Here is a 19,087-nt window from a genome sequence, read left to right as displayed (position 1 = left end):
GGACGCCCCCCTGATAAGACTCCTTCTACTACCCTTAGACCATGGAGCTAACAGAGAAGGAGAACCATCTTCCAATTCCTCTGTTAATCCTTTGTTATTGCTTCCTTTGGGCGAAGGAACGATATCTAACATCAATCGGCGAGCCGCCAGGCGAAAGTTAGAGCACGCTTACATAACGCGATAAGCCCCCTCGTAAAATCTGAGGAACAGAGATTTTTTGAAGGACCCTGCGAGGCACCGCCGTAAACAACGTTCTCCCACATAACTTCCCCCGAGCTCATTTTTTTTTTTCAAAATTGAAACACGACTTGCTGTTCTCATAACAGAATTTCCCGTTTGATTCTCGACCGCACTTCGGACTGCAAACTGCGGTCGTATACCCCGTGTTTCGTTTGGAAAATCTCAAACAACATTTCCAACCCCGATAAACCCCCTTGTCTCAATTTCACCACCACGGGCCAGCTAAACGAGCGTTGAGCCAAGGACGAAATGATAAACAACAGCTGTGCTATTACGTAAGACTTGTCTGCCTGTAGAAGGATCTTCGGAATGAAATTATTGTATTCGATATTAATCACGTTTTCAAAGGCATATTACATTCAGACATGCAATACTAGTCCATTTTCAATTTCGAACGAAGAAAATCGACCTCGAAATAAGGAAAGTATGCGGAATAAAAATTACGGTATGCTTAGCATGCAAGGACCGCGATGCATCCCATCTAGTTTCTGTCCGTACAGCAAGAAAATATGGGATGCATGCCGTTCACTTGCGCAACGATACGGTCTTAACGAAAAAGAGAAAGGAAGGAAAGAAGGAAGGAAGAGAGAAAGAAAGAAAGAAAGAAAAAGAAAGAAATAAAGAAAAAGAAAGAAAGAAAAAGAAAGAAAGGAAGAAAAAAAGTTTCTATCAACGCGTGTATACATGGGTCAAGAAACAGGTGTTTCTATACTTAAATTTCATGCTTGAGGGCAATAGGGTTTTGAGAAGAGATTTGATGATAAGGGAAACTTGGGGTATATTGCTCTTCAAAGCAAGATTTTCGTCATGCTTCTAACATCCATATCTCTTCGTACAGATTCCTGATGTACGTCTTTTATGTATGGTTGAACTTCTGAGATGATCCCCTTTGCATACATACCAAATATGTTGCAATCTGAATTGACTCAACAAAATTACAAACGGAGAAAGTTGGAGATTGGTCATTTTAAGTATGTCTGTCTTTCTTCCGTAGTTAAATCTTTTCCTACACGTACCTGTTTTAGATTTAGATTTATTTATTTCCGTTCAACAATTTTTTTTCAAAATACAATCAAAGTAACAATACATATTCAATATAATAGATATTACAGACAAATCAATGACATTTCGTAACAAATGTTTAATATAAATTAAACAAAACTACAATTTGTTGCAGTAATTTTATCAATGAAAAGAAACAAGAAATGAACGGAGGGACTTGCCAAGAAAAGCAAAAGCTTGTAAAGAAGGCAAGCCCCTAAACTTAGTTTCAATGCTAATTATAAACAAACTATATATACAACTATATACAAAAATCGAGACGGACGCAGAAGACAAACTTAAAACAAGTTATCCACAAAATGTCAAAATAAAACGAATAAGCGACAAAAAAAGACAAAGTAGTTCAAATAATAATAATTACAGTGGTAACACACAAAAAAAGTAATTACAAAATTATAATAGGGAGGCAGGTGCACAGGTCGTAGTGTATTGTATCATGTTGTAGTGTTGTTTTTTTATAACTTAATGTTTGACAAATTTATTGGTAGTTTTAGGTTAACTTGTTGGTGTGGAGTATTGACAAATGAGCATCTTTTTAAGTTTGCGTTTGAAAATATTAAGGTTTGTAGATTCTTTAAAGTCGTTGGGCAGTGAATTCCAATACACAGGTCCAAAAAAGATAAAAGAGTTTTTCGCTAATATAGTACGGGTAGGGGGTAGGTGATAACAGAGACGGGGGTAGGTGATAACAGTTACGTTGTCTCGTTGGTTAATCGTGTATAGAGGAGTTTTTACAGAACATATTGTTGGGAGATCATCTTTGTTTAGTTTATACATAAATTGGGCGAGTTGGAAAAGATATAAATCGCTCACTTTAAGAATATTATTTTGGAAGAATAGTATATCTGTGTGTGATCTGAATTGGGTTTGAAAAATTATTCTAAGAGCCTTCTTCTGCAGCAACAGTATTCTTTGTAATATGTTTGGGTCGCACAACCCCATGCCAAAATGCCATAATTAATGTATGGTAATATTAATGTATGATACAGTGTAAGTAAAGTTGTGAGATGGGAGAAAATATTTGAGTTTGTTGATAATTCCGATGTTTCTTCAAGTTTTTTTGCAAATATTATTGATGTGTGGTTTCCATGATAGCTTATTATCAATAGTAACCCCCCAAAATCTGGTCTCTGAAACATTTTCAAGAACAGTATTATAAAAAATTATGTTATCAGGTATTGTATTTATTCTGTTACTAAAAAGCATAAAATTCGTCTTTTGTAAGTTAAGTGATAGTTTATTCGCTTTAATCCAGTCAGTGACATGTATAAGTTCTGAGTTTACAATTCTTACAAGTTGGTTTAGGTTATCATGAGAAAAGATAATCTTCGAATCGTCAGCAAACAATAAAAATGTTAGTAAATTATAACTTTTTTAATGTCATTAATATATGTAATAAAAAGACGAGGACCTAATAAACTACCCTGTGGTACTCAACATGCAATGGGAAGAGTAGAAGAAACAACGTTATTGACTGACACAAATTGAGACCTGTCTGTTAGGTAGCTCTTGAACCACTCCAAGGTCTTCCCTCTTATACCATAAAAAGAAAGTTTATGAAGAAGTATTTCGTGGTTAATGGTATCGAAGGACTTGGAGAAGTCGAGGAAAATACCAACAGTATGACAACCTTTATCTATGGAAGAAGTAATTTTATTAATAAAAGTCAAAATTGCATGCGAGGTGCTATGATTTTCGCGGAAACCAAATTGCGAGTTCGAAAAAGTATTGTATTTATTAAAGAACGTAGTTGTACGAGTATGTATAAGTTTTTCGAGTATTTTAGATAACGAAGTGAGCAATGAAATAGGACGGTAATTAGAAACAAGCTGATTATCATCTTTTTGTCTCACCTGCGAAGCAGAGTGAGACTATAGGCGCCGCTTTTCCGACGGCGGCGGCGTCAACATCAAATCTTAACCTGAGGTTAAGTTTTTGAAATGACGTCATAACTTAGAAAGTATATGGACCTAGTTAATAAAACTTGGCCATAAGGTTAATCAAGTATCACTGAACATCCTGCATGAGTTTCACGTCACATGACCAAGGTCAAAGGTCATTTAGGGTCAATGAACTTTGGCCGAATTGGGGATATCTGTTGAATTCCCATCATAACTTTGAAAGTTTATGGATCTGATTCATGAAACTTGGACATAATAGTAATCGAGCATCACTGAACATTTTGTGCAAGCTTCAGGTCTCATGATTAAGGTCAAAGGTCATTTAGGGTCAATGAACTTTGGCCGAATCGGGGGTATCTGTTGAATTACCATCATAACTTTGAAAGTTTATTGGTCTAGTTCATTAAACTTGGACATTAGAGTAATCAAGTATCACTGAACATCCTGTGCGCGTTTCAGGTCACATGACCAAGGTCAAAGGTCAATGAACTTTGGCCGAATTGGGTGTATATGTTGAATTACCATCATGACTTTGAAAGTTTATGGATCTGATTCATGAAACTTGTACATAAGAGTAATCAAGTATCACTGAACATCCTGTTCGAGTTTCAGGTCACATGATCAAGGTCAAAGGTCATGTAAGGTCAATGAACTTTGGCCATGTTGGGTTTTTTTTTGTTGAATAACCATCATATCTCTGTAAATTTATTGGTCTAGTTCATAAAAAGTGGACATAAGAGTAACCATGTATCACTGAACATCTTGTGCGAGTTAGAGTAGTATTCAAAGTCAGCACTGCTGCTATATTGAACCGCGTGATGCAGGTGAGACGGCCAGAGGCATTCCACTTGTTTGTAAAGTGGGATGACTTTGGTTATCTTCATTAGGTTAGGTACCTTCCCTGTGTTCATAGAAACATTAAATATGTGGACCAGAGGATCGACGATGGTTAAAATAATTTTTTTAAGTAGGAAATAAGGAATACCATCGAAACCTGGGCTCTTCTTGGTCTGTAGTTTATTAACAATATTAATAATTTCTCTTGTGTCAGTAGGATTAAAAAATATAGAGTTTGGATTTGGGTTGTAAAGAAAACTGTTGACAGATTTATGAGTTTGAGGGATTTTGCTTGCCAGATTGTTGCCAATATTTGAAAATATGAATTAAATTCTTGTGCTATTGAGATGTTGTCGTCGGTAATTGTATTGTTTACTTTTATTTTTGTTATAGAGTACTTTTTTTTGTTTCTATTTAATGCTCCATTAATAATTTTCCATGTGTTCCTCATATCGTTTTTGCACAAATTGAGTTCGGAGATATAATATTCTCTTTTTGCAATGCGTAATAAAGTAGTAAGTGTGTTTTTGTCTGAAGTATATTTAAAGCGAGATTCGTTACTTTGTTTAGTTATGTATTTATAGTAAAGGTTGTTCTTTCGGTTGATTGATCTCAAAAGTGATTTAGTAATCCAAGGGTGGAGTGGAACCTTTTTATAATTCGATTTTCTGTTAGTGGTAAAAGGAACGTGAGTATCTAGAGAAGAGGTTAATTTGGAAATGAAAAAGTTATATGCGTCATCAACGTCTGTGGATTCAAAAACAGTTGACCAGTCTGTTGTATTTAAATTATTAATTAGATTGTTAATGTTGTCATCAGTTATCTTTCGAAATGGAGTATTGAATGTTTCTTTCATAATTTTATTTGTAGATAATTTAGCAAAAATTGGAAAGTGATCAGTAATGTCACTAAGGATAATACCGGCTTTGGGAATTTGTTGAGTTATATTACTAAAAATATTATCAATTAAAGTGGCCGAGTTATCTGTCACTCTTGTCGGTTTAGTGATAAGCGGTAAAAAAGAATATGAAAGAAACATTTCAAGAAACTCATGTGAGGTGCTTTTTGAATTACAATCTACTAAGTTAATATTAAAGTCACCCATAAAAAAGCAATCTTTATTTTTCAAAACAGGATTTGATAAAATTTCATTAAGAGATTCTAAAAAAGTATTAATATTAGATTGAGGGGGTCTATAAAAAACACCAAGTACTAAGTTTTTACCTTTGGGGTTTGTGACTTCAACAAATAAGGTTTCTAGAACGTCGTTTGATATGGTCATGTTAGCTATAAGAGTATGGTCGTATTGTCGCGGTATGTAAAGAGCGACGCCACCCCCTGGTCTTAGTGTTCTATTATTAACAATTAAATCAAAATCAGGGAGTGTGAAAAGGGAACATGGGTTATCAGAGAACCATGTTTCGGTTAAACCAATAAATGAAGTTTTTGGAAACCGGTTATTATCTAGAAATAGTCTAAGTTTATCAAAATTTTTACTGGCACTTCTGATATTAAAATGGAGAAGGAAAAAACTTTCGCCAGTGTTATCTGATGTAATGTATGATTTGAAATGTTGTTCTGTGAAATAATGTGATGTAGTGAGCTGTCCGAAGTGATCATTTGCATCCAAGTTGTAATTAAGATCGGATGTATTGTTGTCCATAAAATTCTGTATGTGCGCATCATAGTTGGAGTTATCATGATTATCTAGTGTGCGAGTAACGCCATGTTGTGCCGAGAGAGACAAGTCTTCGTTATTTAAAGAGCTAAATGGAAACCTAGAAAAATCCGTCATAAGCAGGGGAGATGGTGGTTAAATGGAACCTAAAGGAAACAATACACTGTGCTACGTGCCTGTTCCCGAGTATGTGTAGAAGAGAAGAAAAAATGTGTGTCAGTGAAAAGGCAATAAAAGAGGAGTAAAAGACAGAAATAAAGCAGGGGTATAGACCTCGTGCAGTGCAAGATTTGGAGTGGGGGGTTGGAAATAAAGGTGATGAGAAAAAGAAATAAAAATGAAAACAAAACAAACTTAACTGGTCCTTAGTGAATTACTAAAAATAGACCTAATGTAAACAAACAAGCAACAAATATCAACAAGAACGCAAGTAAGCAAAATAAGGCAAGGACAGAAAAAAAATCATACTGTGTCCGTCTCTCCTGATGAAATCTATAAAAAAACACAAAAAATAACAAAACGAGGTCATATCAAATGGAGACAGCTAAGTAGTAATTAAAAAAAAGGCAAAGCAAGAAGCCGGACTTAAGCCTGTGTGATCTGTAGAATAAGAAAGATCGATCGATCAATAAATGCATTCTAGTGGTCTATCCGCAAATACATGTCGTGATATGTGTATACAAAACAAAAGCAAAGAAGATTCTGCAGTCAGATCGGATGGTTAAAAAGAAAAGAAAGAACCCATAACTTATATATGCTTGCAGATCTGCAACAAATTCAGCATTGAATGAACGCAATATACACATGAGTGGTTACAGACACTATACCCCATGTTTCAATTTAGAAAAAATGTACATGCTAAATTTTTATAGTACAATTACTAAGTTATTTAAGGGCTGACAAAAAAGAGATAATCATGCGATTAGTATTTTATGTGTTTTTTGTTTTTGGAAAACAAATGCAGGAGAGCAGAATAACTGTATAAAACCTCTGACATTTTTATTTAAGGATGCTGGATAAAAAAATAAATAAAAATAGTTGGCCCGAGTGAGGAAAATTATGCCCCCCCCAAAAAAAAAGAGCCGCATAATACTCAATAAGTTACAAATATAGGCCTATTGCAGAGTTACTAACAGTTTAAAGCAAGATATCAGCAAACATATGCTGAAAGCACTACAAGAAAAATTCATATGAATATACATACCAAAAAAAAATCTTTGCGTAAATATACGTCAGTGGAAAGTGATTCTCAGGGGAAAAACTAGAGGCAAAATATAAAAAAGACCCAAAACATTGCAATGATTAAAGGGGAATCCAACCCAAATAAAAACTTGTTTTTATAAGGAAAAGAAAAATCAGACAAGTTGATAGGTGAAAGTTTGAACAATATTGGACAAACAAAAAGAAAGATATGAATTTTTAAAAGTTGTAAATATTGGTAATCACTATACCCATGGAGATTTCAAATTGGCCGCATATGGGATGTCATAGTGATGTAAGGCAAGGACTACTCTTCCATGTACTCCAATACATATTATGGCTAAAATGTCATTTTTCCCAAAAGTTTTATTTCAAATTATATTTTTCTTTCATGAGGACAAAAACAATATACTACATGGGTTATATTTAGATTACTGCCCCAGGGGAATGGGTACTTAGGAGAAAGCCACAAATCCCTGATAATAAAGTACATGGCCTATGGGAAAGTTGTCCTTGTCCCTTGTCATAATTTACTTACCCAGTTGCCAATTTGAAATCTACATAGTATTAGTGATCTCAATTTTAAAGCAGCTATAACTTTCTTATTGCTTGTCCAATTTCTTTCAAACTTTCACAATTCTGTTTAATTTATTTTTCTCCTTCCCAACAAAACATTTTATGGCCAAGGCTGGATTATGTTAGCGATGCAGGATCTGGGTAGTTCTTAAATTCGCTGCAGGGACGCTTGCGAAATTCATTAACGCATCGATTCCTCCGAGAATGCAACCAGAGTCGCTGCGGAGAGCCCCGAGGCTCCCGCCGAAAGCCGGCGGACCGGGACAGCAGAAAATTCGAATATTTGCACCACATGAACATGTCGCCACCCAGAATTAGGGATTCCGGTGCTGACCCGGTCTACCAGCCCCCGGCAAAAGCCTCAGAGCTCCCCACCGCGACCCGAACTGCACCCCAAGGAACCAGCGCGATGCAGGGAGCCTCTACGCGGTAAATTTGATAGGTCCAAAATATACCAGGGAGTTTCCTTTCGTCACTGATATTGAATTGACAAATAAAATGAGTAATTTCCAAACAAAAGAAAAAAGGAGGTCATTAGAAAGCCAATGATAAGGCTTCGCGCTCCAAGCACGCTTAATTCAGTAAAGTTCCATTTCTGATGTAGCCTATTGTCGAGTTTGCTGGTGCGTAATAAATACAAAATGAGACATCTGCAAAATGTGTTATCCTTATCAAGGAGTAATAAGTAAATTAGCAAAGAAATCCCGGGGGGCCACTTACATTGGCACGTAAAAAGGATGTCTTTTTCGCGATAGGGCACGTTACGTACGTAACGTGATAAGGGTGTCAAAAACATAAAAATAATGAAAAAAGGGTATCTATTTCGCTTGGAAAATAACGTGTTTAGGGTCGAATTTGAGGGGATGATAAAGCAAAATTAATTATAAAGGATGTCCTTTTGCCCCAAAACTTCGTGTTTAGAGTCCGATTTGCGCGAGGTGTAGAAGGTGGGGTCGCCACTAAACCAAATAAGGTAAAGCCGACGACCGAAGGAAAACATTCCTGTACTTGTTTAGGGGTTAATTTCAGGGAATATTTGCCAAGAGTATCGTTTTGTTTCCAATACTTGTTAAGGGTAGGGTTTCACACGCCAATACTTGTTAAGGGGTACATTTTCAGAATGTGGAAATTACGTGTTTAGGGTGCTTTTCGAGACCCCGTGATCGCGCATGGTATCCACTCGTGAATGGAAGTGCCCCCCCCCCCCCGGGAAAGAGATGTACTTCAATTACTCGTATTAACCTTATATAACAAATTTTAAAATTTGGTTCGTGGTAAAAACTTGAAACTGGATGAACATCAAGCTTAACGACAAGCACACCTTGGGCGAAAGAACAGTATGGGTGTCTTGATAAAAGCATCAAGAGGTGCGCAGCCATGAGTTTGATTTTACTGAAATTGAGTATGATTTTAGGAAAATAAAACGTAGTATATAGCAAATAGCTATTTGCTACTGATCAATTCAAATATATAACGGGAAGAGAAATCACAGAGTAGCATGTTCGAAGTGGGGAAAACTGTACCAATAAAACAGAAATCAAATACTGATGACCAACGTGAAAGGGAGATGCGTGATTCTGTTCAAAATAGATGGCAATTGATATCAATCAGAAAGTAAACACTTTGGATCTCGTTGACACTTTGATTGGATGAACATGAAAAAGAGACAATCATACCCTGTAAGCTTCAACATTGTGATTTCTCAAATTTGGTAGGGAGATTTTTTTGTGAAAAATTATGATACAATAAAGTAAATGTCTCTATCATGTCAATGTATTTTGTAAACGACGTGCTAAAGCGTATGTGGTTTCTAATCGACTCATTTTAAGAAAATCATAAACGTACGAGAAAGGAAAACAATAAAACCAGTGTATATAAGTGATTGGATTACACATGTTATAAAAAGAACAAAAAAAAACCGATGCCAACATCATTTGGGATAAGGATTCTGCATTATATAAATACAAATGATTGATGGCCGGTAAGTCATAGTGTGTAAGATCCTGCATCCATCCTTAACTGCTTAAGACTGTAGTAGGGTAGCTAGATTATTTAGAATTGGTACATGCTACGACTTAAAAGCATACTCACACAAACATTCGTGTAAGTTATTTATAGATGAATTATAATAATAAGCAACACAATCTATTTTTGATGAACGAGATTTTATGTGCGATCCAGTTATGATTTCGATTTGTGAAATTAATTTGCCTCAGGCTTGAACCTAAAGCTAGGTGAACAAAACATACAAACGAATAAGGTATCTAGATGCATAAAAAACGGATCAATGTTGGGGAATATAAAAGTAGAGCCTTTATGAGCGAATGGGTGCCAATTAAATACATCGTATATAGGCGAGATAACAATGATTTAGTACATGGTAGGCTTACTTTAATTGAAATATCCACTTACAGCACTTAGATGTTATAGAGAGTGAAAGATAAAGAGTATTTTCCCCTTTTTTTACCATTTATACGAATAATAAAACTGATATCCAGATCGAGGAGATGCATATTGTCATAGTAACATTGTATCGAACACCGAGTTATTTCTTCTCGACATAATTATATTTGAATCAAAGTCAAAATGAACATCACATTTGTAAATTTTCTTTCGTTAACGAGTCGACATCATTGTATAAAAAAAAAGTACTTGAGACTTGACCTGGAGGAAAATCATGAATGCGAAAACACCTGAAACATGCGAAAAGGTGAAATTCATTCATGCCGTCTTAAGAACGATCGAGGAAGATATTGATAAAAATTGTATAATCATGATAATAGTCCGAGATCTCGGTGACCAAGTTGTAAACATCTTACGAAAAATCAAAACCACGGGTCTTCAGATGATTTGAAGGCTAAAATTAATCACTTGAGAAGGATGATATCTCATTATCGAAATGAATAGCGATAAAAAAGAAAAAACCGAAGGTGAAAACGTTAAACTCTTTATGTCTATTTGCAAAATAGAAGAAGGAACGTTGCCGTCACAGGAAAATTAAAACTAACCTTGGTTCATACAGCGGGTTGAGAACAATTAGAACACTACTCCAGCGTGACCAATGGTTGTGATGCGAGAGGCGTCGTCGGATGAAGACTCAAAACTAAAAGGGTCACCTCCACGGAGTCGCCATTTTCCTGCATAAAAACGCAATTTGGTTCCTTGAGCGTAAAGGGCCTGGACCTATTTGGACCATTTACGTTTTTCCTGGAGGTCAGCGCTGGTAAGGTCATCGATGATGAAGAAACTCTGGTTTTTCAGTACGGAGCGAGCTCTTTTCATTAGATCAACTTTATCGCGATATGACAAAAGCTTCACAAGAATGTGACGAGGTCTTCCGTTGGTTTTCCTACCGTCACGATGAGCTCGTTCAACCTTCGACGTAATACCGAAGAAAGATCGTAGTTTTTCCTCGGCTAGCGTGATACAATCATCCTGGTGAGGTTCAGGAGCTGATGAAATCTCGGATGATGATGCGCTATCGGCGGGAAGAGAATTCGTCGGCCTTATGCCAAAAGGGCCTTAACTGCTTTTGGCCATTCCGAGATAATGGCGTTTATAAAGGTTTTGGCCTCTCTAATAATCAAAAGTTTGTGGTCGTTTTTTTGCTTTTGAAGCCAATTTCGATAAACGTGTTAAGTTATTAAGTTTTTCATGAAATGTGTTAAATTTATTATAAAATATTCAGAACCCCTAAAATCGGGTTAAGGCCCTTTTGGCATAAGGCCGACGAGATGTTGGTTGCTGATACTCGTCGATCCCAACGAGACGAATGTTATTTCTCCTGGAGAATCGTTCCGATTTGATGGTAGCAGCTCCGTTCTTTTCAACTTCTTCTTCCAAGTTCTTGATCCTGGTTTCTAGATGATTTTGTTTGACCTGAAGGTCATTGACCCTTTGTCGCTCGAACTCCAGGGAAGCCCCTAGTATATAGTGACTCAACAGCTTCAATCTTCTTAGCAAGCCGATCAACAGCCCTTTCAAGCATAGCTTCGAATTTCTTTGTTAGGAATAAATCCAATTTAGATTGTTCGAAGTCTTGATCTTGGAATGTGCGGTCAGGCGTAGAGGTGTTAGTTCCGTTAACAGGTGTACTCACGGATCTGTTGGCAGGGCTGCCCAGGTCTCTGGCTAGGGGTAAGCTGATCCGGTAGAGCTTTGTACATGTTGTGCGAGAACGGGTTTTGCCTTTTCGTTGGTACAGATCCAGTGGTTTTTGTAGGCTTTCCCTTCTAAGATTTTCTTAGGTCGTAAGAAATCTTATCCAATATAAAATTAGAAACGTTATGTAGTTGTCCTTGGTTGGTAATCCGGCATATAACTGCAATTTAGACCTCAAAACAATGTAAAAATCAGGAGAGACGGATAATTTGCTGTTCTTGTTACGAGAGCGCCATCATAATTTTAGAAATTGTAATACGGAGAAAAAGCATACTTTGAGCTTAATCTTGATGCAAAGATCATTAGGGAGGTTACAATGAAATTGATAATATAACGACGAATCTGCGGGACATTTCTCTAGCGATTGTCGCATCGTGGAGTACTCTCCGGTGCCCCACGCACTCCTATTTGTGTAAGTTGAAAGTGAGTATAATGAATGACGGGAGCCGTGCTCGCTCAGCTCTTGTCTCTGTATCGTTTTTGGAAAATAGCAGGGGCTGCAGAGCGAATAGATTTCATTTACAAACCAGTAAAAAGGAGAACAAAGTATAAGAATTGTTATTCTACATAATAAAGAACTTAAAAACAACATGTTTGGGACCACAAAGAAGTATACCCAGTTCTATGTCAGGACGATTCATTTTAAGTTACAAAGTCATTTGGAAAAAAATTACTAGCAAAGTTTTACAATTTTTAGGACAAAAAATAATCATGATTTAAAAATATTATAGAGAACAAAATAAAAGATGATTACAACTATTGAATTCATATTTTTAGTTTAATCTAAAGAAAAAAAAGGCTTCCAAAATATAAAGTGTCCGGACACCTGACCCCCCCCTTCATTTCTAAAACATTCTATTTCTGTTCTAGAAATATTTAGAAACACCGAATATCGTGATTTTGTTAGATTATGAGATTTTTTGTTTGTTTATGATTGTACTTTTTTCTTTCATATCCTTTTTCTGGCATCATTCTATCCTTCCTCTTTGCCCCTTTTTTTATTCCATCCTATCTTTCTTTCCTGATCTTCTCTCTCTGTTCATTTTTCTTTCTTTCCTTGTTTGTCTTACTCTCCGTCCTATTTTAAATTTCCTTTTTTTTCCTTTTCTTTCCACTTTTCTTTGCTTCCTTCTCCCTTTTCTTTTCATTCTTTCTTGATCCTTCTATTATTTTCTTTTTTAAATTCTCTCCTTCATTTTTTCCTCCCTCTCTTTCATCCTTTCTTTCATTCTTTATTATATTTTTTCCTTCTAATTTGTGTCCTTTTTTCTTTATTTCCCTCCATCCCTTCCTGTTTTTCTTCTTTCTTTCTTTCAAAGAATAAAGGAAGCATTTTTCTTTTATTCGTTCTTTCTTTCCTCATCTTTTTTTCTTGCTTCTTTTCTTTCTCTCCCTTATGTTTTCTTTCACACATCTTCCCTTCCTTCTTTTCTTTTTCTTTCCTTCTTAATTCATTTCAAATAATGACGGAAACGTTTTTTTCTTTTATTCTATCTTTCATCATTTTATTCTAACATTCCTTTTTTCTTTATTTTTTCCTTCATTTTCACTTTCTATCCGTTCTCAATTCAACTCTTTTCTTTCGCCTTTCCATTCCCTCCTTCATTCTTTCGTTCACCCCCCCCCCCCACCTTCCAATTCTGTACATATTTTCCCCAAGTCGAACACCGTGTAGCCTCCTTATTGATTTTTTTTAAGACCTGGCTCGGTCGATCCGCTCATGCAGCGTACTTTGTCGATTGTCCCGTATTTCTTTTTGTGAAATCTGGTCAGGCCTGCATTCAGCTGGTTCCAAAACCAGATTTTCGTCTTCGAAATCACGACGTTCGAAATCGTGAGCCGCCATGTTTGCATAAAATTCGTGAAGCCGATGTGAAATGCATTATGGGTGAAAACACTACTGCGCAAGCGCAAACCCGAGCTGTTGATCGCGTCGATCAACTTTCCTTATCTGATTTACGAGCGGCCTCTGTAATGCGCCGTGAGGGACCCTGCTGAGAGGGGATTAGCGTCGCCGCGCATGGGGCAAAGCGTTTGAGAGAGTCAGATCTCCTTCTGTTAATAGCTCTATGCTTAGACTGTTTGCCTCCATCCCTGCCCATGTGCACTCTAGGATGGTCTCTATCTCACCCATGGTGTCTGACGTAAGAAGGTTTGCCCTGCCCCTTCCATTGATCGCTCGTACTCGGCCAGGTCTCCCTTTCAGCTTGAGATTGGGACCCCCTCATGGACGCCCCTCGGACTACATCTAAAACCGCTACCCATGATTGATTCTCTAGACTTTTTGGACCATGTTATTCCCAAGTACTATGGACTCTTCGCCTTTACCCAGGATGCTTCTGTTTTTGCAAATACTAGACGGCTTAATTGGTTTCTCATAAATTTTGATGTCATCATGGACACTTATTTTTTGGTCGAAATTTGATCTCATTGATATTAGTGTATAGACCAATTTCACGGCCGGTTTATGTATTTGGCCCTCTATCGGCGACGCCATTGCTGCGGTGGGCAAGTGCGCTGACCGCGATTGGCTCTGTGTACAAATTCAATGAAAGATTACAGATAAGCTCTGATATTGTGTCATTGACTTCATCATAAATCAATAAAATAAAGCATGCACACCTGGGTAGACGATGTAAGACAATGGCCATATCTGACCGATGAAGGTATGATGAATTTTTGCACTTTGGCTACTTTTCCCCCTTAGTTTTGTCAGTAAAAGTGAGTTGATGATGACTAAGAATCGGTGTTGGTTTTCATCAGGGAGCTCACTTCTTGTTGCTAGTAAATTATGTTAAGGGGGTATCTCACTGGGCTTGAAACTAGTGTAGGACTGTTATTTTGACATTTTGTTTTACTTAGTAGTTTAGCTATTTACAGTTCAAGCTTTGGTATTTAGTTCAGCTTTGTTTTCATTCCTGATGCTTCTGTTGTCATCCATTTACATTTGACTTTCAACCTACTTCTCCTGTCATTCCTTTCCTATTCAGATGTGTTCATTCATTACATTCCCACATCTGATTCTTTTGTTCATTCTTATTATGTAATCATCCCAACATCTTATTCATCTCCATCCTCTATCTCTTATTGGTTATTTTTATGAATTAGACTTTTACACTTTCAGTTGGCTGCTCCATTCTCTTAATTTTCATTGGTTGATTTTGTGTAATTTAAATATATGCTAATTTTGTATTGCAATTATGAGTTCAGCTGAGCCAATTTAGCCCAGCAAATAAACAGTGCACTACCAGACTTCTTCGGTTTAAGTTCTCTTCATTTTGCGTCTGTTTCACTTATTTCCCTCTTCAGTTTGATAATTGAGTTTGCTGACTTAGAACTTTATTTTCTACCTCCAAACATATAATTTTCTCAACCTTACAACTGGTGGCAGCGTCGGTTCGACATCTTCACACCATTTTTCAACTTTCCTCGGTTCCACAATTCAGTTTTGTCTGCATGCTCATCCTTTATCATCTGCTTTGGGAATCAACTTTTGCGTACCTCGTCTGTCTTTTTGGTCTACCCGGTGCTATCCAACAGCCAATCGTCTTTCTGCTCAACTTACCTGGTGAGTGACGACTCCTGTTTAGTCCCGAGTATATAAACCTTCAGTACCTGGTCGAAGTGAAACCGCAATCATCTCTGAACTGTATCCCGAATAAGTATTTGTCTGCTACTGCCTCTCTCTTCAGCTTGAAGACGCTTGATCTTTAAGAGACTCTTCCCTATTTTCTGCTGAACATTTATTTTGCCACCATAAACAACTTGCAGTGATTTCACCAACATGTCACGCAACTCTTCATTTGACACAAATGCATTGCTATCGCGTATAGATAGTTTGGAACGAGCCCTTCAACAACTTCAAGGCAACGTTACCCAACTTCAGACATTGTTGTCCACATCTGCCCGATCATCTCAAGACGACACAGACGGAGCCTTCTCATGTGTCTGCGCCAATGGACCTTGACACTCTCAACCACCTAGTAAGTGAATTTCAGAATGAGGACAGAAATATTTCAATGCTGAAATACTTCCTAGACCATGACATCAAACCAAAAACCAAGGAGATTGCTGAGTTTGAGCCCCAAATGCGTCGACTTCTCTGGCAATACCAACGTTTCTTCCTGAAGGACGGCAAACTCTTCCGCAAAAGAATGGCTTCTGATCGCACGACTGAACAGCACCAACTCGTTGTTCCAGCAAACATGGTTCCCGGTGTCCTTAACACTTTCCATCCGCTTGATAATCACACAACGTTAGAATGCTCAATTTCCACCATCTCTGAGCACTTTTTCTGGCCTAGCATGAAGCAAGACGCCACTCAATTTGCCACAACATGCAGCGCTTGTCAACTCGCACAAAGCCACGAATCATCAGCCAAACTGGACCAGATGCCAGCATCAGCCATCCGCACCGCAGTTTGCGCCATAACCGAACTAACGAAAGATTTCATCAGACGCACAGATCCACCTAGAAGTTTGAGACGGAAACGACATCGCAAGAATCAGCACAACTTTCGCAAACCACCAGCAGATCGCCAGCCACCATGTTCACCTCCGAGAGTTCACCATCCGCCATCACCAGAGAACCCCTGGAAAGATTTCTCTCACATACGCTCTTATTTCGCTCATCCAGACCATGAAACATCCTCACCGCCAAGAGACTACCATCATTCGCAATCACCTCATACAAGGGACCATCATCACTATCATTCGCCACCAAGACACCGAAATTACTCACCTTCAAGAGAACTGTATCCTGAGAACCATACCACCAGCTCACCTGATAGATGGAGAAACTCTTATACCAACCCACCAGATAGATTCAGAGACTCTTCTTCCAGGTATACTTACCAACATCCCTCTCATGAACATTTCCCAGATTGAACAATCACTCTTGAAATTAGAAAATCTAAGAACTCAGTGCTTTTCATTTGCAAACTCTTTAAAAGTTAAGTCTTAATGATCTTTGGTATGATTTTCGGAACTATAATTATGTGCAATTTTACAACAACAAAAAAAGATTGCTTAAGAACCTTTTCAGAAGGTGCCATGCATTTCATGTGCATTTACGTGTATTTTACTATGAAAGCAAATATATATTGATGTTATGTATTTTTATGTTCTCAAAATGCTTCCATAAAATTTTTTACAAGGGCATCAAAAAAAAAAATTAAACCTCAACTGAAAATTTCAATTTTATCGTATACAGTACATAAATAGTCATATACAAAGTTTTGAATTGACACCCTCCACCAAAAAAAAGGACAGGACATCAAAAATTGTTTTATTGTCAAAATAATTATTAAGACTATTTTTGCCTTCATTACAGCTCTTTAATCAAGTTTATTGAAGTTTTGAAAACATTTTTGTGCTTACATCTCATAGTTACAAAATTCTCAATTATGTCTTTTAAAAGTAAAATTGGTAAAGTAAACATAATTACATATTGCCACACCCACTCTGTTATCTATATGAATTGTTATTCTGCAGTAATTTTAGTTTACTTGATCAACTTCAATATTTTAGTATGTTTAAATTTCAGTAGTATTTTATCTTGTACTTTTTAATATTCACTATTCATTTGAGCTGTCACAGTTACTTCATTTGTCTTGTAGTGCTCTCCTATAACTTTTCCCATTTTTTTCATAAGTCCAGGAGACATAATTTTTTTTTCAAGTTGGCAAGACATGCATAATTTTATTCAACCAAAAAAGGAAATTTTAGATTTAATTTGAAAAATATATATTGTTATATATAAGAATAATTGTAGAAGAATATTATGAAAGCAGTTACATTAATCTATTGGTTATTTCCTCTTTAAAAGTAGCCTAGAATGATCAAGTACATGCCACAGCATGTTTGTAAGAACGTTCCAGATGTCTTTTTATTATGCAGGCCTTGCCTATTTAAAAGGCCAAGGAGTTGTATTGTTATTTCTGAATAGAGATTAGGAACAATAGGCTTAGCTATGTTATTTACACATGTTGATTTCAATGAGGTCATTCAAGAATGTTTTAGAAATGAAGAAGGCTCCTGAAAGAGGAAGAACATTCTTTTGGAAGGCAATGCTAGAACTTTCCATTATAGTGAATTCTAGAAGAACACTTGTAATATATAAAAAGCGGCAGTTTCTTTAAGGATATCATCACATCATATTAGATCACTTGATCATCACATCATATGAGAGCAGGAGATCACATCACATCATATGAGATCACTTCACCAGATCAGATCAGAGCAGTTTATGCCCACCATCAATGAACTGTTTGCAGTTATTTTGAGAGAGAAATTATCAGTTCTCATCGAGATCATCAACATCATCAACCTGTTCAATGAACACGCTTCAACCCATGGATTGCTGAAATTGACTGTTAATCATCATCAACATCGTCTTCACGGACATTTCAACTCGTTGCAGTGACTCTTATTATTCATCGGACTTCAACATCAGTTTCATCATCGCCATCATTGTGAATTTTCGCCAGTCAACTGGGATTTTATCATTTGGATTATTACTTTGATACAGTATCATCACTTCGGGATTTTACATCGGACACTTCGAGAGATTTATGTAAGATCATTATTTGTTTTATTTATGTATAATTATTTCCTGTAATAAAAAAAGGAAAATTTAAACTTTATATTTAAAAATCTTCTTTGTTATTTGTTGCAGTATCGTAACAATATATATTCAATGATTATAACAATATACTTTTTGTAAAAAAAAAGATTTAATTATTTTTGGTTCTTAATTGATACAATATTTCATTTTATGGAATGCAAGTAAAAATATACATTGAAATTATTTGCATGTTCAGTTATTTTTTTTCTCTCTAGCATGTAGTATTTTTTTAATGAAAAGGTCAAAATTTTACTAGATTATATTTTTATTCAAATTTCATTCTCTCCTGGTCTTTGCATTTATGCATTGTAAATATATGTTTTCCTTAGTAGTTTTGCTATTTACAGTTCAAGCTTTGGTATTTAGTTCAGCTTTGTTTACATTCCTGATGCTTCTGTTGTCATCCATTTACATTTGACTTTCAACCTGCTTCTCCTGTCATTCCTTTCCTATTCAGATGTGTTCATTCATTACATTCCCACATCTGATTCTTTTGTTCAACATTCTTATTATGTAATTATCCCAACATATAAATATATGCTAATTTTGTATTGCCTTTATGAGTTTAGCTGAGGCAATTTAGCCCAGCAAATAAACAGTGCACTACCAGACTCCATCGAGTTAAGTTCTATTTTGTTCCCGTGTCTTTAGAGTTAAGTTCCTTCTCCTCTCCGTTTGCTTCTGTTTGATGTGTGATTGAGCTTATGTTACTCCCTTCTTCAGTTATTTAATTTCCCCATAAACTGTATCCAAAAACCTATTTTTCAACCCCACAACTGGTGGCAGCGTCGGTCGAACTTCGCCACGC

Source organism: Lytechinus variegatus, chromosome 4 (genome assembly GCF_018143015.1).
Source record: "Lytechinus variegatus isolate NC3 chromosome 4, Lvar_3.0, whole genome shotgun sequence".
In the NCBI taxonomy this organism is placed as follows: domain Eukaryota; kingdom Metazoa; phylum Echinodermata; class Echinoidea; order Temnopleuroida; family Toxopneustidae; genus Lytechinus; species Lytechinus variegatus.
This window is presented reverse-complemented; position numbering follows the sequence as displayed.